Consider the following 22,947-nt stretch of genomic DNA (forward strand, 5'->3'; position numbering starts at 1 on the left):
ATGCTAGCTGTCCTCTGTATACACCATAGTGCAACCCTACAGAGTGCTGCAGAGGCTACTGTAGACCTTCATTGCAAAACAGTGTTTTAATCAATTATTTGAATATATTTAGTATAGCTTTATCTAAAAATGTAAACTTTTAATGTTTCACTATAAAATAATATATATAAAAAATTCACTGAGGAGGATGGTCCTCCCCTTCCCTGCACTGGTATATAGTTAATTGACCCACATGCATATTGACACAAAGGAACATGTACCCGGCTCCACGAGGGGGCAAAAGGGGGCTTAGCCCCCTCAGTTGAAACTTGTGCCATCTCAGTTTTAGGTCCCTATATAAAAATAGCTAAAAGAGTGACATGTTGACGCTAATTCTCTGTAGCTCTGCTGCGCTGTGTCAGCACATCGGACAGAGCGCTGTGTGTGTAAGGGGGCTATGGAAAGCCACTGGGACACAGTGTTGCCCTGCTGCTGAGGAGAGAGCGAAACCAAGAGAGGAGCCTTGGCCTAGACTACTGTTGATTGCTAAGATGGAGGCCTTTTTCATTGAAGTAAAATGAAAGTTAGAGAGTATGCCTCCAGTGAAAAGTCTACAAGGCAGGGCTCCAGACTGATCATTTAGTCACATTTTGCAACCCTTTGACACCTGGCTGTGGGAGTAAAAAAATGTATTGGTTGCATCGGTGCGGGCTGCACATTCATTCACCTCACAAAAATAGTCTTAATTTTTAGGAGGCCAAAACCATGTTGATTGTGTAACATTTTACAAATCTGGAAATTCTGGAGCCCTATTTTAACAGTACAATATAACAGTAATAGCATAATTGTCTAGCCAAAATGCATGACAATCACTGGATTAGGTTGCACATTAAAATATTTTGAATCACAACATCACAAGATTATGAAATCATTTATTTCTTCAATACCATCTCAGTAGTCTATTACACTGTTTAATAAAGCACTGTGAATGACTTTATAAGATGATAGGCCTACTCATTTTTTCTATTGTATGCTATTTTTTATTTATAATCATTAGTTGTATCATTATTGTATATTGTTGTTATTGTAGGCCTCTTTATTAATCCAAACCAGTTCTTTAAATATGCTAAATCTGTTGTTTCATTCTGTTGAGACATGTTTGTTAAATTAAGTTCGATCTGTCTTTTTAATTGTGTGCTCCGAAATGTAGTTTAAGATTGGTCATAAGTAGGCCTGTTGTCAAATAAATATAATTAGCCTATTGCTGTCATTTGTTGGGTACGGTAGGCACTAGCCTTTCTTGGTAATTGCTGTAATATAGCCTGTTCAAAACTTTTGTGAAGGTTTAAACCAGTTCGCAAGTGTTTTGTTTAATTCTGTTGAGTCATTTTCATTGGCAAAATTAAGTTCCATCTGTAATGTGTGCTGCAATATAATATCCTGCTCGTATTTTCCCTATAAAGAAATGGCTTGACTTACTTTTGATATTACCCTAATAATGTTTAGAATTTTTTTTGAATATTTGGTGTGGTGTGGCTATTAACCTATTATTGTAATGACGCTCCAGGAGAGTGAGGATCCATTTGCAGTTTTATTACAATCTTGGTCGTACAAACAGGGTCAATCGCCAGCAGACACAACAGTAGGGATAAGGCAACTCGTAATCCAGGTACAGGCATAAGGTCAGGGCAGGCAGCAAGCTTACCAAAATCAGTCCAGTAAAGAATATAGTCCAAGGCAGACAGCAAAGAATCAAGGAGGGAAAAACAGTCCAGAGTAAATCCACGGGTAGACAGACACAGGCGAAAACGCTCAGAAATGATCACCAGGGCTAACAAGACTTCGCAAAGAGAGAGAGTTAGAGAGCACCTAAATAGTCTACTGATGGGAGTCAGGTGCAACGGTAATCAGAGCCAGGTATGTGGGAAATGAAGTTCAGGGGTTTAATACTCAGGAGAGGGTTCCCTCTGGTGGTGAGCAGGAGGAACAGCGAGAGTCTCATTTGTAACAGAGCCCCCCCCCTGCGAGCGGCTCCTGACGCGAAAAGGCGAACGACGCCGGGGTCTTCCTCGAGGTCGGGGGGCCGGTTTCTCCGGGTGCGTCCTATGGAACTCAGTCATGAGTGCGGGGTCGAGTATGTCCTCTGTATTAACCCAGGATCGCTCTTCCGGTCCGTACCCCTCCCAATCCACCAGATATTGGAGGAGCCTGCCCCGGCGTCTGGAATCGAGTAGATCTCGAACCTGATATGCCTCCTCGCCGTCCACCAAGATGGGTGGGGGGCCCTGATCACTGGTCTGCTCCTCCTCCTCCGCTCTCGGACCACCAGCGGGTTTGAGAAGCGATACATGAAAAGTGGGAGAGATACGATAATTAGAGGGTAATGCCAAACGGAAGGAAACTGGTGTAATCTGTTTAACAATTTGGAAGGGACCTACATACCTGGGACTGAGTTTCTTGCAAGGAAGTCTGAGGCGTAGGTCTCGAGTGGATAGCCAGACCCATTGACCTGGAGTATATTCGGGATTGGGGCGACGGTGACGATTGGCCTGCAACTTCTGTCTCCTGACAGCACGTAGCAGGTGGGTGTGAGCCTGACTCCAGATGTCCTCGCTTCTCTGGAGCCAGTCGTTGACAGAGGGTACCTCGGTGGGTTCCCCTGACCATGGAAATAGGGGAGGTTGGAAGCCCATTACACATTGGAATGGAGTTAGACCGGTGGAGGGTTTCTGGAGTGAGTTCTGTGCATACTCCGCCCACATGAGGAATCGACTCCAGTCTGCTTGGTTCTGATGACAGTAGGCTCTGAGAAACCGGGTGACTTCCTGATTGAGGCGTTCTGTCTGACCATTAGATTGTGGGTGATATCCTGACGTGAGGCTAATGTTGATGTTGAGTTGTTGGAAGAATGCTGACCATACTCTGGATGTGAATTGGGGGCCCCCGGTCCGACACGATGTCCTCAGGCAGGCCATAGAAGCGAAACACAAGGTTGCACATAAGTTCGGCTGTTTCCAATGCAGTAGGCAGTTTGGGAAGTGGAATCAACCGGCAGGCCTTGGAGAAGCGATCTATGACAGTGAGTATTGTGGTGTTCCCATTGGACTTGGGAAGATCGGTAATAAAGTCTATGGCAAGATGGGACCATGGTCGGTGGGGAACTGGCAGTGGTTGCAGTAGGCCCGATGGTAGTTGTCTAAGATGTTTGCTTGTGTTACAGGTGGTGCATTCGTTAATGAATTTTATTGTGTCTGCCCGCAAGGTTGGCCACCAAAAGCTGTTCTGAAGCAGGTGAACAGTGGCAGCGATTCCAGGATGACCGGAGCTGAGTACGGAGTGAACTTGCTGTAGCACTTTCTGACAGAGATCTTGAGGTACAAAAGTTTTGTTAGGGGGCATTCGGGAGGAGGGGTCTTTTGTGAATTGGCCTGGGTGAGCTCTGTCATGATGTCCCACTGAATAGGGGCCACGATTAATGACTCAGGAAGCAGGGTTTCCTTGGATTCAGTGGGAACTACACCGTCGTGTTGGCGTGACAATGCGTCTGCTTTGGTGTTCTTTGAACCGGGACGATAGGTAACGGTGAAGTCAAATCGTGTAAAGAAGAGAGCCCACCTCGCTTGTCTGGGATTCAGTCTCTTGGCAGATCGCAAGTATTCCAGATTCTTGTGGTCAGTTAGAATCACAAACGGGTGTTTAGCTCCCCTCCAGCCAATGACGCCACTCCTCCATAGCTGCTTTCATGGCCAACAGTTCTCGGTTACCGACGTCGTAGTTCTGTTCGGCTGGACTAAGTTTGCGGGAGTAATAGGCGCACGGATAGAGCTTGAGTGGGGATCCGTGCCGCTGTGAGAGGATGGCTCCAATGCCCGTATTAGAAGCGTCCACCTCAACTGTAAACGGGATTTCAGGATTAGGGTGGTGGAGGATGGGGGCAGATGTGAAACGTGACTTGAGTTCTGCGAAAGCCTCCTGTGCTGTAGTTGACCAGGTGAGGTGTGGTGCATTTCTCTTAGTCATAGAGGTTAAGGGAGAGGCTACCGAGCTGAAATTCCTGATGAAGCGTCGGTAGAAGTTAGCAAATCCCAAGAAGCGTTGTAACTCCTTTAAGGTTACTGGCAGTGGCCAGTCTAGAACGGCCTTGACCTTCTTCTCGTCCATGGCGACTCCTTCCTGGTTAATGATGTAGCCCAAGAAAGACGTGGAAGTCTGGTGAAATTCGCACTTCTCTGCTTTGGCGTATAAATGGTGATCAATGAGTCGTTGTAATACTGTTCTCACGTGTTGCACGTGTTCCTCATAGGTGTTGGAATAGACGAGAATGTCATCGATGTAAACAATTACCCAACGATTAAGCATGTCCCGAAAGACGTCATTGATAAACGACTGAAATACGGACGGACTATTGGACAGCCCGAAAGGCATAACCAAATACTCATAGTGCCCAGTGCTGGTAGAGAAGGCTGTCTTCCATTCATCACCGTCCCGGATGCGAATGAGATTGTAGGCGCTGCGGAGGTCCAGTTTGGAGAAGTACTTGGCTTTGCGGAGTTGTTCTAGGGCAGCTGGTACCAGCGGTAAAGGGATATCGAAACTTGACGGTGATGTCGTTGAGACCCCGGTAGTCGATACAAGGGCGTAGGCCACCGTCTTTTTTTTAACAAAGAAGAAGCCAGAGGCTGCAGGTGATGTCGACGTTCTAATGAACCCCTTCGAAAGTTCCTCCTCGATGTAGTTGTTCATGGCTTCTGATTCGGGTTGTGATAGAGGGAAGATTCGGCCCTTAGGTGGTGTTGTGCCTGGTAATAGTTCGATGGAACAGTCGCTTGATCGGTGGGGAGGGAGTTCCATCGCCTTGGTCTTGCTAAAAGCTTCGATGAGGTCAGAGTATTCAATGGGAAGAGTGGGAAAAGGACCGGCTCGTCCTTTAGCGTGACGGTCTGAATGGAGAGTGAAGGGCTGCCAGTTAAGCAGTTGGAGTGACATGACGGGTCCCATTCGATGATACGACCCTCCCTCCATGAGATGAGGGGATTATGTTGACGTAGCCAGGGGAGTCCAAGAATAACCGGGTTATGAGGTGATGAGATGACGTAGAAACGAATTACCTCAGTGTGAAGGGTACCGGTCTGTAGTTGAAGGTCCACGGTGGTGTGCAGGACCCTCCCATCGCCGAGAGGCCGTCCATCTAGCGCCTCCACTGCCAATTGAGAGTTACAGGAGATTAATGGGAGTTGTTGTTGTTGGGCAAACTCGTGAGACATAAAGTTCCCGGCTGCTCCTGAGTCTAATAGAGCTGATGTGGATATATGATTGCCCTCTAGAGATAATACTATAGGTACTTTGATGCAAGAACTGGAGTGATGTGCTTGAACACAAGGACTCACCGAAGAGGGATTACGAGGAGGTGGTCTTGTGGGGCAAAACGCCCTCAGATGGCCCGGTTGACCACAATAGAGGCAGAGATGTTGACGTATGCGGCGTTCTCGTTCTTCCGGAGTCAGGTGAGTATATCCGAGCTGCATGGGTTCAGTTTGAGACAGAGTGACCGGGTATTGTGTGCTGGTGGGTACCGTTCTGAGTGGACGACGTGAACGAATCAGATTGTCAATCTGAATGGTTAGTTCGATGAATTGATTCAGCGATCTCCCTTCATCTCGGCAGGCCAGTTCGGATTGCAACTCCAAGCTGAGTCCCTTGCGAAAGAGCAGTTTAAGTGTGCTCTCCACCCAGTCGGTTTGAGCTGCTAGAGTGCGAAATGTCAAAGCATATTCTGCTGCGGTATTCCTGCCCTGGCTCAACGCAAGTAGTCGGTCATCAGCTCTCTTACCTCCCTCCGGGTGTTCAAATATTTCCCGGAAGCGTTGAAGAAAGGTACCAAACGATGGGAAAGCAGTGCCATCCTCTCTCCAAACCGCCGTCACCCACTCTAACGCCTTGTCAGTGAGGAGTGAGCATACCAAGGAAATCTTGCTGGCATCGGTGACATACATCGCTGGTTGTTGATCAATGAATAATGAACATTGCAGTAGAAATCCCTTACTTTTAGTTGGGTTGCCGTCGAATTTATCAGGGAGAGCCAGACGTGGGTTAACTGTGAGTGACGGTGGTGGAGAAGCGCCCACACTCGCGTTCGGTTGAGGAGGGGCTGGGTTCGTTAGCGACACCGGCAACCTCTGTAGCGTCCTGACGAGTTCCTCTGTTACTGTAGTTAAATGGGTTAGCTGCTGTTGATGAATGGCGAGTTGGTTAGCTTGAGTGGAGATCTCCGTGGACATCTGAACCAGAGCTGCTGGATCGTGTGTTGGCGAAGTCTTCTGTAATGACGCTCCAGGAGAGTGAGGATCCATTTGCAGTTTTATTACAATCTTGGTCGTACAAACAGGGTCAATCGCCAGCAGACACAACAGTAGGGATAAGGCAACTCGTAATCCAGGTACAGGCATAAGGTCAGGGCAGGCAGCAAGCTTACCAAAATCAGTCCAGTAAAGAATATAGTCCAAGGCAGACAGCAAAGAATCAAGGAGGGAAAAACAGTCCAGAGTAAATCCACGGGTAGACAGACACAGGCGAAAACGCTCAGAAATGATCACCAGGGCTAACAAGACTTCGCAAAGAGAGAGAGTTAGAGAGCACCTAAATAGTCTACTGATGGGAGTCAGGTGCAACGGTAATCAGAGCCAGGTATGTGGGAAATGAAGTTCAGGGGTTTAATACTCAGGAGAGGGTTCCCTCTGGTGGTGAGCAGGAGGAACAGCGAGAGTCTCATTTGTAACAATTATACTACAGGCCTATGGTATGAAGGCGCTCTAAATGACTCCAGTAGTTGAACTTGAGGTGTGGTGTAGTATATGATGAATGGTGGTCATCATTGCTGTCAACAAAAGGAGTCTGCTCATACTGAACATTGATCATAAGGTTTATTCAGACCACAAGCTTCAGCATGAGTAACAGACTTGCAGGGTCTGGAGAGCAGTGTCCTCCAATTCTAATGGCTGCTCTGTCCTATCTTCTTCGTGTACCCCTATTTATAACCAATGCAACAAGATGGGCTCCCTCTTCTGGCCAGTTTACAATACACTTCCTGTCTATTATATGTTACATTATACTAAACATTGCCTTTTGATACTAACATAACCAACATTCCATTTCTTCATGAAAAACATTTAAAACAGTCATAATTTCCATACACTACATTTCCCCCCTTCGAGACTAAACTAAGTCTCGAAAACAAACAGAATATAATTATGACCAGTAACAATTTATCTTATTGAATATTCTTAACCTTAAACCCAAAAACATTCTCCTCTAGAGTGTAAATACCTTTCTTATGAAATATGAATAACTGTTGATGAAATGTTAACACATTACTATGAATTATGAATAAATCTTTATGAAGTGTGAACACATTACTATGAATTATGAATAAATCTTTATGGAGTGTGAGAGCGAAAAACCTGTCCGGCAACCTTTGTTCCAAATCCATCCATCCATCAATCAAGACAGTAAAATTCTCTCACGGTCCCTCTGCCCCAGGCAACCACCGCGGTACTCCAGATAAACTCACAAATCATGTAAAGACATTTGAAACTATGATGCCATTAAATACACATGTTTCCCCTGCAAACAAAATCCTATCCAGAAACATCCACTCTCAAGCTGGTCAACCCATAGAACTTGAAAGGGACTCTCTCCCTGCCTAAACGTCCTTTCCCTAACCCCATCGAAATAAACAAAAGCATCTAAGATCCTCATCTGCATTCAATAACATCAAACATCATTCTACTAAAATCAATACCTAAGAATATGACACAATTATGTATTACACATCAAATATGTCTATATTTCATTGCAGACACTGGAATGTAGTCCACTACACTTCATCTCCTCCGTAGTCTCGACTTCCAATGGACTTGTTAATGATGGAATCAGCCACATCCTCCTTGTTTCATCTCCTCCAGTCATATTGTCCCTTCATATTGTCTTTGTTTGAGTATTCCAATCTCCACATGTTCTCCCAAATGCTTCTGGAATGACAAGAAAATAAACGACCAAACAGTATCCTTTGCAAAACAACCACTTTCAAATTAAACCTCAATTTCACCTAAGAATTTAAAAAATGATACATAAATGATGCATGAATCACATTATCCATTCCCCCCTTTGATTCATAAATCATACTAAAAATCATACTAATATTGAAAAAACTATTTGAAAAATCATCAAATAATCCAAAATGATATTTATCCATCAGTTCCACTTGTCCATCTTTATCCAGATCAGGAACAGTCAACACCGGCATCTGAGTGTTGTCTCCAGGCATCACTCTCCAACCTATCTCAATCTCATAGCTCTCTCCAAGGTCAGTAACAAATTACAAACATCACAGTGTTATCAAAGCTGAAACTAAAATCTGACCCATCACTGCCCCTACTGGCCTAATTGATCTTGCATCCTCTCAGATCTCCCAAACACATCCCTTATAATGCATCTATAACCCCAGTGATATTATCTGAACTATCTGGACTCAAAGTATAACTAATATTTATCAATATTATCTTCCCAAATGTTACACCATACCATGAATGAAGTCCCCCCTTCTCCCCTTAGACTTACCCTTCAATGATAGGCTTGAAGACTATGACATGTAGCCATGTCTCTTTTCACCCCATTTTCAACCCTAGCTTCAGATTTCTGTGTTGGTACCACTCCTCTTTTAATGGTAAAAACCTCATATGGAAGCTTAAACGTTGACCTGTAACAACATCCTATCCCCCATAGGGTAAGAATATACTCTATCATCACAAACCCACCAAATATCTCTAAAATTCCCATAGTCACATTGTCAGTCAAAAGCTAATCTTTTAACCATCAAAGTCCTGCTCTTCTTACTACCTGATATATAAAAAGTAACCTATTATTTGTCATTACTTATCCAAGGTTATCCTATACTCATCACACTCTGATATTCCCATAAACATACCCCTTACCTCATATGTTTTATTAGAACAACAACAACTTTTATCTTCACTGGTTCACCTGAATACTTCAGGTTTCCACTGTTACCTGACTTTACTTTCCATCTAACAATTCCCATAGGGTAATCCATTTACCCAAGAACACTTAAACCCTAGGCTTAAACCACTGTTCTGACAACGACATTATTTTATCGGTCAATGACTGTTGCCGATACCACAGTCATGACAAAGCATAACTCTAACCCATACCTGACAGAGGCCGCGCGACCGTCTAACACGTCTTGGGCTGGCATCCCCAACAGACATCAACCCTCAAGATTCCTCACTGATTCTTACAGAATGAGTTAATCTATCTCTAATTTTCACAACAGAGGAACGAGCAGCACTGATCAGATACCCCCCCCTCTGTCATCAAAATCAAAAGACCCCATCCTGCAGCTTCCATGATGAATCTATATTCTCCATTTCAGATTAATCTATATTGTTTCTATCTGTTCTCTTATTTTAACCCCATTCGTACCATAACCTCCTGAGTCCCTCTTGCTACCTCTACTTTCAGAACAGTTGTTGTCATCCTTCCTACATTTGCTATTACCATCGTATCATTAATCCCTTCCCAAAGTTACCATTAACGTTGTTGATTTAGTTGATGAATTAAAACCCTTAATTCCTTCTAGTGGAAAAGCTACCCATATCCCATGTGTATTATTCACTGTTGGAGTGACTACTGTAATAAACTTATCCTTAACTCCCTCTGTGACTGTGGAAACTTCTACAGACTTCAAATCTTCCATTATAAGCGTCACCTTACAAATTACATAGCCCTTTAACCAATAATTCTTAACCAAAACAAATTTTAATGCTTTCACTAGATAAGTACACATATTCTCCCTAATTATCTCTCTCTCTCTCTCTGTGAAAGAAACATCATCATCCTAAATGGCATATTATAATTATTATTCTCCTAACCCTAATAACAGTATTTTCCCCCTATAATTGGTGCTGTATTGGTTCCCTTATAATCAAATGCAATATATTTATGACTTTAATACCTATCAATGTTGAAAGAGTTAAATTACTTCTCACTGTTGTTTTAATAGACTCACGTGGTGATGTCATTATTGTTACTACCTCATCCCAAAGCTCTGAACTCTTTACTTGTACTTCCATCCATCACCACTAGTGTCACTTTTTCCCCCTTTCAGTTCTACCTCTAAACTTTAAACCTTTTGATTATAACAAAAAGTACCCACAATTACCTTGATCTTCCTATTCTAAAGTGTCATTCATTACTGTTCTCTCTCTCTCTCTTACTACTAACTTTGAACTTAGCTCACTGTCTCAGAGTTCCTTCACCCCTAGTTCTCCTAACTTATTTTAATCTAATCTTTTCTCTCATAACATTTAAAACCTTTTCCCACTGATTTATTGACAAAATTCCTTCCCCACCAATTTTTAGAATACGTGATTGGGAATTCCCCACCTGCTTCTGACTCATTACACACAGACTTGGCAAACGTCTAAACACCTTTTAGCCTAGCCTGAAATCCCTTAGTGTAAGAATGTAACCCAGAATAATAGTCACCCCCTTTTAACTTTATTTTCCCAGACAGATCGTCTAATAGACAGTCGTCTAGTGTACATTTTATTGTACAATTCAATTCAAACCATGCATCTCTTCCCAACACTGCCATAACAGCATCTTCTAATATTAGTACCTTAAGAGTAAGTAACTGTTTTACTACCTCAAATCCCTATCCTAATTAGTTATCAAGTAGTGAGATGTTTAACCTCTTTAGGCTGAACACAAATAAGTTTTTCCCCTATTCACTATCACTTCTAATGGTCGGTTGTTTCAACTGTTAGCTATTTTCTCTTCTCTAATCGATGCTCTCAGCAATGCACCCCCCTTCCGGATCTCCTCTAGACACTAACAGGTGATCTTGAATTGCCCCTGTATCTTCCTTAAAAATGTTCTCTGTTCTTCCTCCTAACTTGTTGCATGAACAGGTAAAGTACCCAATCTGTCCATAATTATACCAGTCTTCTGAAAGTTGCTGAAAGTGTAGCTGAAATATTCCTCCTTCTTCTTTGTTCTTCTCCCTCTCCAATTCTGTGTCTGTCCAGAAACTGGCGGTCGATATGGAACATCTGGTCCCCCCTTGGCTGGTATAGTTGCCTTTGATATTGTTCAGTTGAAGCTGTAACAGTGATTGTTGATTTGGTTCACCCTGATTCTTCATCACACAAGCTTCTCTTCTCCACCAGTTGTATGATTGACTTCTCAGAGTTTCTTCGTCCTGTTCTTTGTTGTTGACATATCAGTATTCTTCAAAAGCTTATATTTTAAGTTCTGTCCTCCAAATATCATCTTCCATCATCTTCTTACTTTTCTTCAGCATCTTTGCCTCAATGTATTCTTCTTCTCCTCCAATTCTTGGGATTAAAAATGTTCTCCGCGAGGTTTCTCCTTGTCTCTTCTGTATCTTCAGCGTCTCGAGCTGTTCCTCTAGCTCCCTTACCTCTCCCAAAGTCGTCTCTTCCTCCAGGCCTGATACGCCTCGGTCTATAAAGGTGTACTAACTTCTGCCATTAGTCTCTCCTAACACTACCTTAGTTAAATAATTACTATTTTAGTCAATTTTCCCCTATATCAACCCTTTTAAATTCCTTTATTGTGAACTATATTATTCTAGACTGTATATCCTAAGGCTTACCCCCTTAAATTATTAATATAACCCTAACAACTCCAAATAAATCCTGAATAATTAAACCCAATTTCCATGTCACCAATATCAATTAGTGTTGGCTATCTTACCACAACCCATCAAATGCAAGTAAATGAAGTTAGTAAACTTCAGACTAAAATACCCATAAACAAAGCCTTCTAACCTTACAACCCTTCAATACTCCAATTCCCATAACCCCTTGCTCTATTAGCTCTAATTATCATAAATTTACAGAAGAATCCTCAATCCATCCTGGATTCCCAACACATCTGTAATTAAACCCCAGTGATACACAGAGCCACCAAAATACAACTTTTAATGAAATAGTATTTGCCAAGCCGATGTAAAATTGTCATAACATCACAAATCTTGTTAGGATGATTTTGTGCACTAGCCTGATCTGATCCTCTCGTCTGACTCTGCCTCGTCACACCTTGTCACGTGACGCACGTCAGTCACACGTTAACCCCTCCTCTCTCCTGTCGTATCGTATCGCTCCACTCATATGACAGGAAAAAACAGAGACACAGAATCACATTTTAGAATTTAATGCCATCACTGAGTATTTCCAACCATTCAATATTCATTCGTTCTACATTATTCACTCTAAGACTAAACTCAGAACTAAATAGATCGCTCAAAAACATTATTTTAATCCGTTATTTAATTATTTAATTCAATCCATTATAATCCATTATCATATATTTAATTTATAAATTCAATAGGTCCCAAAACAAGTTTCATCTTAACCCACCGCCGTTTAAACTTATAAGATTCGTGTTAAAATCTCTTTATGCGTATTTGTTCCGTCGTCTGTGTTCCTCTGTCTCCCCCTGCAGTTTAACCAATGTGTTGTTTTACAGAAATCCACGCATGCGCAAATATCATTTTAACCTCATGCTTGAGTTTCAGCATCCCATCGTGGTGCCGTCTACTGCCGTAAAACAAAACGTTCCCTAATCTCGTGCCATAAACTCCAACTCCCCCATTCTGTAGTGTAGTGTCACAAAATTAAATGCATGCCCATACATTTATTACATAAATCGCTCCAAAACATTTCATTTAATTTTAATCGTCTTTTAATTTAATTAATTATACTCCGTCAACATATATTTGATTTATAACTTTACTACATATCGCCAAATAGTTTCCCGTTCGAACAACAGCCGTTTAACACCTAAGAGATTTTCCCCCAAAATCTCTCTATTCTGTGACCATTGTCCCTTGCGACCCCCCACATGGGACCTATGACCCTTACCCATAATGCCGTGCTTTGTAGGCTTAGCACATAAACACATGTTGTAGTTTTAGCCCCGTAAAATCACACGCATGCGCACATCCCCTTAAGCCCATGCTTCCCACACAATAGACCGATAGCATTACGCTACAGCGTCACTATTTTATACGTTATACTCACACAATTACACATAACAGAGCTCACATTTGCGTAGAACTTTCAGCTCCACCACATACAAACAAGTTTAAGAGGCTTGAATCCATCGCAGTGGACCTCCAAGGTTAAAGTTATCATGTAGCACGCAACACAATTAGCATTTAGCAATTAGCCTTTAGCATTAGCCTTTAGCTAACTGCAGTCTACAACATGTAACAAACCCAGCATTGCGTCTTTAATTGATTACTGTTTCGTTTTCCCTAAATTTATTCTGCCGTGGGTATGGCTATTTCAGTGAGCGATCCCCCCCAATGCAACTATCCCGTCGAACAGAAGTTGAGTAAGCCATCCCCAAGAAATGTCCCACCAACCCCCAGTCCCAGACTGAACCTGAACACTCATAACGCATGTCCAGGATTTTGGCCCACCCTGTGGTCGCCTCGTCACGAGGGCTTATCTAAACCTGCAATGCTCTAAAATTGTATACATATCTTGGCCCCGACTGTTCTTGACTTACTATTCAAGCAACACATCTCTATAAACAATTTTAAAAATTTGTATAATGATTAGCCAGACCCCAGTCATCAGCAAAAACACCACCTAAGGCACAGTCATAAGGGTACATTCCTCCAGTGTACACAAGCAGTAACAAAACCAACAACTTAGCTGTGTTTGGTCGGGTCATGACTCCAGACCGAAGTTAGCTTGAGTTAGCTTGGCGACTCCAAATGCAGCAAAGAAGGATTGCATCATCCCTCCTGGCAAGCTCGCCATTATGTAGTATATGATGAATGGTGGTCATCATTGCTGTCAACAAAAGGAGTCTGCTCATACTGAACATTGATCATAAGGTTTATTCAGACCACAAGCTTCAGCATGAGTAACAGACTTGCAGGGTCTGGAGAGCAGTGTCCTCCAATTCTAATGGCTGCTCTGTCCTATCTTCTTCGTGTACCCCTATTTATAACCAATGCAACAAGATGGGCTCCCTCTTCTGGCCAGTTTACAATACACTTCCTGTCTATTATATGTTACATTATACTAAACATTTCCTTTTGATACTAACATAACCAACATTCCATTTCTTCATGAAAAACATTTAAAACAGTCATAATTTCCATACACTACAGTGGATTAATGTTTTAGGCCGAGCAGAGCAACTCCTATAATCTAACAATATAACGCTTATCTTATTTTTTTTTATCATATTGAAAATTAACGTATTAGCCTCCTTCTGTACGCCTATATCTGTATAGCAGACGCAGTAGTCTATGAAGAAATTAATGTCGCCGGCGTCTCTCTCTAATATAATACAGTGGATGCCTAAACCTATGCGTGCAATGCCCTGATGGATTTAGTGCTCAAATCTCCGACAGCTGAACTGTGAGGTGGACAATTATAGTTTTAGGAAAGTAAAAAAAAAAAAAAAATAGGCTATAAAGTTTTGCACAAGGAAGTGTTTTTGTGTAATTAGTTATCAGCTGTTTTTAAGGACACGTAAATGTGTATTTTCTGAAAAGGTAAGATACAATATAGCAAAATCTTGCTTTACTGTGTAGGGTGCTGTCCATGCTGCTGGTAGAGCGCAGCATAGATTTTGCGCCAACCTGTCACTTCTTGGTCAAAAGCATTTGAACTTATGTTTATTGTGGTATAGCGTGATATACCAATGCAAGGACCCAAATATAATTCCAATGCAAGGACCCAAATGAAGCCCCTGGGAATTGCTACATATCGGTATGTTTCATCATAGAAGTAGATACATTCTATTATGGTTTTCTTGGTAGCATATTGGTTTTCGTGGTTGTAAATTGAACTGTACCTATTGGAAACGTGTTTATGGTAGGCTGGCATTGCTTACGTGGGGCGAATTTGATTCACAGAAGTGAATTGTGCCATATCACAACGTGTTGCTTGAACTCATGAGCTCATGTTTGAAACGGGCCTATAGGCCTATTTATTTGTCAAGACAGCTGTGCCTGGTTGCATCTCACTGTAGTAGGCTCTAGGCTGTTTTTCAAGTGTGGCCGACAGTCTGCAATTTATATTTATGAAATTGAAAGTGGATTATGCTGGCAAAATCAAACATCACAACACGTTCTAAACCGCTCTGGTGACAAACACACTTTTTTCCTTGTCTCCATTTGTCCACATGGCTGCGCTTTGCTGCCACCAAAAAGATCATTATTTAGTTTTTGTAAGGACCCAAAAAACAGAGGCAGTGGGTGAACCTTTCAAGTAAGTAAATAAAATAACAAAATACACTGCTCAAAAAAATAAAGGGAACACTAAAATAACACATCCTAGATCTGAATGAATGAAATAATCTTATTAAATACTTTTTTCTTTACATAGTTGAATGTGCTGACAACAAAATCACACAAAAATGATCAATGGAAATCAAATTTATCAACCCATGGAGGTCTGGATTTGGAGTCACCCTCAAAATTTAAGTGGAAAACCACACTACAGGCTGATCCAACTTTGATGTAATGTCCTTAAAACAAGTCAAAATGAGGCTCAGTAGTGTGTGTGGCCTCCACGTGCCTGTATGACCTCCCTACAACGCCTGGGCATGCTCCTGATGAGGTGGCGGATGGTGCAGATGCGCTCAATTGGATTCAGGTCTGGGGAACGGGCGGGCCAGTCCATAGCATCAATGCCTTCCTCTTGCAGGAACTGCTGACACACTCCAGCCACATGAGGTCTAGCATTGTCTTGCATTAGGAGGAACCCAGGGCCAACCGCACCAGCATATGGTCTCACAAGGGGTCTGAGGATCTCATCTCGGTACCTAATGGCAGTCAGGCTACCTCTGGCGAGCACATGGAGGGCTGTGCAGCCCCCCAAAGAAATGCCACCCCACACCATGACTGACCCACCGCCAAACCGGTCATGCTGGAGGATGTTGCAGGCAGCAGAACGTTCTCCACAGCGTCTCCAGACTCTGTCACGTCTGTCACATGTGCTCAGTGTGAACCTGCTTTCATCTGTGAAGAGCACAGGGCGCCAGTGGCGAATTTGCCAATCTTGGTGTTCTCTGGCAAATGCCAAACGTCCTGCACGGTGTTGGGCTGTAAGCACAACCCCCACCTGTGGACGTCGGGCCCTCATACCACCCTCATGGAGTCTGTTTCTGACCGTTTGAGCAGACACATGCACATTTGTGGCCTGCTGAAGGTCATTTTGCAGGGATCTGGCAGTGCTCCTCCTGCTCCTCCTTGCACAAAGGCGGAGGTAGCAGTCCTGCTGCTGGGTTGTTGCCCTCCTACGGCCTCCTCCACGTCTCCTGATGTACTGGCCTGTCTCCTGGTAGCGCCTCCATGCTCTGGACACTACGCTGACAGACACAGCAAACCTTCTTGCCACAGCTCGCATTGATGTGCCATCCTGGATGAGCTGCACTACCTGAGCCACTTGTGTGGGTTGTAGACTCCGTCTCATGCTACCACTAGAGTGAAAGCACCGCCAGCATTCAAAAGTGACCAAAACATCAGCCAGGAAGCATAGGAACTGAGAAGTGGTCTGTGGTCACCACCTGCAACACCAGTCCTTTATTGGGGGTGTCTTGCTAATTGCCTATAATTTCCACCTGTTGTCTATTCCATTTGCACAACAGCATGTGACATTTATTGTCAATCAGTGTTGCTTCCTAAGTGGACAGTTTGATTTCACAGAAGTGTGATTAACTTGGAGTTACATTGTGTTGTTTAAGTGTTCCCTTTATTTTTTTGAGCAGTGTATTTCAGCCACACCCATTGCTGACAGGTGTATACAATCGAGCACACAGCCATACAATCTCCATAGACAAACATTGGGAGTAGAAGAGCTCAGTGACTTTCAACGTGGCACCGTCATAGGATGCCACCTTTCCAGCAAGTCAGTTTGTCAAATTTCTGCCCTGCTAGAGCTGCCCCGGTAAACTGTAAGTGCTGTTATTGTGAAGTGGAAACGTCTAGGAGCAACAACAGCTCAGCCGCGAAGTGGTAGGCCACACAAGCTAACAGAACGGGACCGCTGAGTGCTGAAGCGCGTAGTGCGTAAAAATCGTCTGTCCTCAGTTGCAACACTAACTACTGAGTTCCAAACTGCCTCTGGAAGCAACGTCAGCACAATAACTGTTTGTCAGGAGCTTCCATGGCCGAGCAGCCGCACAAAAGCTTAGGATCACCATACACAATACCAAGCGTCGGCTGGAGTGGTATAAAGCTTGCCACCATTGAACTCTGGAGCAGTTGAAGCGCGTTCTCTGGAGTAATGAATCACGTTTCACGAACTGGCAGTCCGACGGACATATCTGGGTTTGGCGGATGCCAGGAGAACGCTACCTGCCCGTATGCATAGTGCCAACTGTAAAATTTGGTGGAGGAGGAATAATGGTCTGGAGCTAGGACCCTTAGTTCCAGTGAAGGGAAATCTTAACACTACAGCGTACAATGACATTCAAGACGATTCTGTGCTTCCAACTTTGTGGCAACAGTTTGGGGAAGGCCCTTTCTTGTTTCAGCATGACAATGCCCCCGTGCACAAAGCGATGTCCATACAGAAATGGTCTGTCGAGATCGGTGTGGAAGAACTTGACTGGCCTGCACAGAGCCCTGACCTCAACCCCATCGAACACCTTTGGGATAAATTGGAACGCCGACTGCGAGCCAGGCCTAATCGCCCAACATCAGTGTCCGACCTCACTAATGCTCTTGTGGCTGAATGGAAGTCCCCGCAGCAATGTTCCAACATCTAGTGGAAAGCCTTCCCAGAAGAGTGGAGGCTGTTATAGCAGCAAAGGGGGGACCAACTCCATATTAATGCCCATGATTTTGGAATGAGATGTTCGACGAGCATACTTTTGGCCATGTACTGTATGACTCTGTTGTATTTAATACAAGGAAATGTATAGTCCTACTGTAGAAACCTGTACAGTGGAGATGGTTATGAGAGGCCCTTATGACAGCAGGTAGATAGACGGTAGGTAACACTCACTGACTCTGTCCTGTTCCTTTGTCTTGATGATACAGGAGCTCTCTGCTGGGGTCTTGGGAGTCCAGGCAGGACACCACCCTCCTCTCCACCCCTCTGCCCCCTTAAGGTAAGAGCAGGGCTGTCTGAGGGGGATAGATGGGGATTAAACCTGGGCTATTAGAAGTTTCAAAGCATTTGTCCAGCTCACCCTCCTTTAATCTGACCAGCCTTTAGTATAAAACACCCACTCTGTGTAACTGATGGGTATCAAATTACAACATCCTTTCATGATTGTCATACTACAAACATCATTGGAAAAAGGAAGAGGGACCAGTCCTGATCTAATAGAAATAACAATTTATGAGGCAACAAGTGGTGTTTTTACAGGCATGTACTGTGCTTGTTTCCCCTTCAACCCCCACTATGTTCAAACCCTAATAGAATCACTGAGGTGTACCCTTTCCTCTCTGTCTGTGCAGCAGGCCTGCATAGTTCAGTGGGAGTAACTACAGCCAGTCTGTGCCCATTCCTGTCCCAACACAGATCCACAACTACCAGCGCATGGAGCAAAAAATACACCCTGCTGGCCTGCATGGCTCAACCAGGTACATCTCTCTCCATCTTTTCTCTGTCCTTCTCTCTCCTCTCTCCCTCTCTCTCTGTCTCTTTCTCTCTCTCAGTGGGTCACTTCTACTGTGGGGTTGTATATATTCTGGACATTGATGTTGTTAATATGTTTCAGGGCCACCCCGTGCTGTGTTGATAGTAGTAGTAGGGGTTCCCCAGGGAGTAGGAAGACTAGAGCCTCCCCTCTCCCATCAGGCACAGAGGGGGCAGCGCTCAGCCACCGCAGGCTGTCAGCTGGAGGGGCCAGACCCTACCAGCCCTCTCCACAAGGTACAGTAGGACAGTATTGAGCCACATCAGCAGGGCCACAGGGACGAGGAAGGGCCCCTTCAAAAGGTGGGAACCAGCTCTGCAGATACTGGTCATCTAATATCCATACCCATAAATGTTATAGTAGGCTCTATCTTTAGGTATGACTGATTAATAATTAAACATGTCCGCTGAGCTCCTCTGAGGGTGTGTGTGTGGTGTGTGTGGTGTGTGTGGTGTGTGTGTGTGTGTGTGTGTTCTATCACCAGGTCTCTGAGTACAGGTTGTCTGTCTGACATGCTGCTGAAGGCTGCTTTTGGAGCTCAGCTGCTTGATGGAGGAAGTAACGAGAGCCTTTACACTGAGAGGTCCATGGACACCACAGGTACCAGGGCACTATGAGCAAGCCAAGGGGATTGGATTTTGATCATTGGAAAAATGTATTGTTTGTTTCTAATTGTGTAAGCCTGTTATTGGTCTTGGGGTTAGACTTTATGTAATTGTGCTACTGCCAACTCTTTTCATGGATTAGGTAAGGTCTTAATCTATCTTGACAAGTTGTATCTATAACCTGGGTGAGGCTTGACAAGAAAAGTCAATGTTTTGAAATAGTTCCTGACTGCAAGTCATTGGGTGTATAACCATACATTTGCATTGGAGGTTCATGGTCGACGTCCATGGCCAGTTCAGCTAGTTGACACCATTTGCCCCTGATGTGTTCCTACAGCTACCCCTAGTGGTGCTCTGAGGGTTGCAGGAGCCTCAGCCTCAAGCAGTCCAACCTCGGTCGTCTTCACTGTGGGATCTACATCCAGAGGAAACACTGGGACCCCACCAAATACCACTAGGGAATTCTCAGGTACATAGGGCTCTAAAACTACTGTAGGATGACTAGAAGGGTTTCTTATTTGGTTCTCATACTAGATCAGTGAGTCTGATAAGACGTTAATCTTTTCAGTATGGTATCATGATCTATGTTTCAAGTTTTATTGTCACGTGCACAAGTATAGTGAAATGCCTTTCTTGTAATGCAGTGGGATGTGCAGTGAGGGAGAAATGCTTTTCAATGCTATTAAACAACTTTTTCTTATTTGATTATTCGATCTTTCCTCCTAGGAGTGGGATTGCCCAGCAATATCAGCCCATCCTGGTCATTCAGCAGAGGAACCCATAAAGATGTACCTAACTACCAGCACTTAACCAACCCCATGGCAGCTAGCCCAGACAGGGCCGTAGCTTTTGACCCTTCAGAGCTCCCAGAGGAGACACTGATGGGGGTGGGGTAAGCACATAAACACTCCTTCATATTATATTAGGTCTCTGTACATCAATGTATTCATCACTGAGTTATTGTTAATAGATTTTGGACACATACAGAGTTTGCACATTGCCAGAAACTAAACTGTTGACACAATGCTATCCTTTCTGCTAACCTTTCTGTCTCTCCATCACAGCAGTGGCATAAGGCTGGCCTGAGGAACCTGCTGGCCTTGGTCCACTGTGTCATGGAGATAGCCAGTTCTAAAGGTACTGGACTTGAGAGTGAGACCAGTGAGGACACTCCTGATGTGTCCTTCCTGCAGCAAAGCCTGGTGGCTGATCAGATCAGTCTTCTAAGCTGGGAGTGGAGGTGAGGGGATGCATCTCTCTGTTATTGATTCCCTAAGCTTTAAGTTGCTGCTCAGGCCTGTTAACTTATACAGCACTTAAGACCTATATTTAAAAATCACAGCATTATGATGTATTTTTAGTACTTCAAGATATTTGTTTGTGTTTGTTAACATTGGTATTTTCGATGTGTGTATCGCAGCTATGCAGAGCAGTTGGTACTGTACATGAAGGCTGCAGAATTTATTTAGTCTGCATTACACACTGCTATGGAGGACATCAGAGAAGCCAGACTCTTTCCCTCATCTACAGTCAAGCAGGGTGAGACATGGGACCACATTTTTCTCTTCTAACTGATACGTGCAAAACAAATAGTCCTGTTAATGATCATGTTATATATGCTTTATAAAGTGTATTGAATTAAAGTAATGTATCCTGTATGTAGTGGTGAAGAAGCTGAATGAGCTGTATAAGAGCAGTGTGATGTCCTGTCGGTCCCTCAACGCCCGCCTGCAGAGCTTCCTCCTCAACAAGCAGAGACTGATGGACCACATCAACAACATCAATGCAGAGAAACTCATCTACAGTCACACCGTGACCATGGTAAGGCCTCCTCTCTCTCACTGGACAGTACAGTAAGTCCCTGTCTTGTCCTTTATATGCTCTCAGTCTTTCTAATAGTGGTCTTCAGTTTTATGTAGTAGAATCATTGGACATAGTGTAGGATATATGATGGATAGTAGATACAGTAAATATAATTGTACTATATTACTTTTACTGCAGTATTTATGATGGGGTTATAATATTGAAAGAGCAATGTTAATAGCTGAGTGTTTGTGTTTCTGGTGTCCAGGTGCAGTCAGCAGCGCTAGATGAGATGTTTCACCGTGGCCAGGCGCCCATCCAGAGATACCACAAAGCCCTTCTGCTCATGGAGGGCCTGACCCTTACCATCACAGAGCAGGCAGACATCGACAACATAAGTAAATGTAAGTAGCTTATAGATAGATACACATGCACGGACACACGTGCACACACATCTCTTTGAAGATATAAAGTATTAATTACTCTTTCTCTCTCTGTGTTTCTCCCATTGTGTTGGTCTCAGGCAAACAGTGTATTGAGAGATGCCTCCTCTCTGCTCTTCAGACTGCACAGTGTGATTGAGCTTGAGGCTTTTGGACTATAGCTACAATATTAGCTGAAGCCTCCGAGCTTGGTTAGAGCACCTCCAGACCCTCTGGTGTCCCTGTACTCAGTGAAGATGGCACTCCTCGGAGTGTTGACACACAAAAGCACTTTGAACAGAAGATGCTCAGTGACGATATAGCTGCTCTCAACCCACAGACTAGCACCAAACATAAGGGAGAAGAAGAGGAGTGGGGGTGGTTCTGTCTGACTCCACTCTGAGAGCAGTGTGTGTTGTGGTTGTGTGTCAGGCTACAGTATGTTCTGCCAGGCCAGTAGTATGCTACGGTTAATCTACTGGATTTATCAGGCCTCACTGGATAGAGTAATTATTTTCTTCTCAAATGAGTTGATTTCACTTTAAATAGTTGTTTGAGAGTAATATATGTTTGAAAGTAACGTTTGATGTAGAGCAGGTGGCGCTCAATAAGGAAGGAATTCAAAAGTATCTTTGGTACCAGCTGGTGTTATATTGAAGCTAGAGGCAAACATCTGCATCATTTTCAACAGTTGGAGTTGGAAAGTTGTGTAAGAAAGTATTGCGGATTTATAGCAGTTTATTTTTTTTTTTAATAATGACAGTCTTTTTCACTGCTTTTAGCAATGTACGTTTTTGACAAGCCACTGTAGCACAAACACAAAGACATTTATGATTGACTTATTCATAAACTGTTAGGAATGTCATTACTGTTTTGCAGAGATCTTAATCTTGTGTAAGGAGTGTCAACTCTTCAAGAAGGCACTCTTTCCCAGTGTGCCCAGCAAGATAGTCATTTTACTCAGCAAGCACCTGATCTGATGTTTTTGTCTATTTTTGCACTAATATTGGTGAATGGTCAGTACTGTATATGTGTGTGGATGAGGCAGACACATTTCTGAAATAGCCTAAACTTCAGTACAGAACCTGTCCCGGATTTTGTATTTTTAGTACGATTTTGTATAATTCTTGGGTTTGTGTGTGGTTGGTTTTAATCTTTAGTTTTATATGACTGCCTGTGGCTATACATTTGAATTGACCTATTTATGAAAGTGTCACGATCGTCGTAGTAATGAGTAGACCAAGGCGCAGCGTGAGAAACAAACATGACTTTAATTAGTTAAAGTTTCTAAACAAAACAAAACAAAACACGACTCGTGAAGTCCACGGTGACAATGACCGAACACGGAACAGAAACCCACAAACACAAAGTGAAACACAGACAGTTAAATATGGCTCCCAATCAGAGACAACCAGCAC

The 22,947-nt window shown here is 43.4% G+C and overlaps 1 pseudogene; it reads left to right on the forward strand.

Moving 5' to 3' along the window:
• The window catches only part of LOC123492707, a 43,131-nt pseudogene extending 21,442 nt beyond the window's left edge, over nt 1–21,689 (forward strand).
• Nucleotides 21,690–22,947: the final 1,258 nt, after the last annotated feature.

Source organism: Coregonus clupeaformis, chromosome 16, assembly GCF_020615455.1.
Source record: "Coregonus clupeaformis isolate EN_2021a chromosome 16, ASM2061545v1, whole genome shotgun sequence".
Classification (NCBI taxonomy): domain Eukaryota; kingdom Metazoa; phylum Chordata; class Actinopteri; order Salmoniformes; family Salmonidae; genus Coregonus; species Coregonus clupeaformis.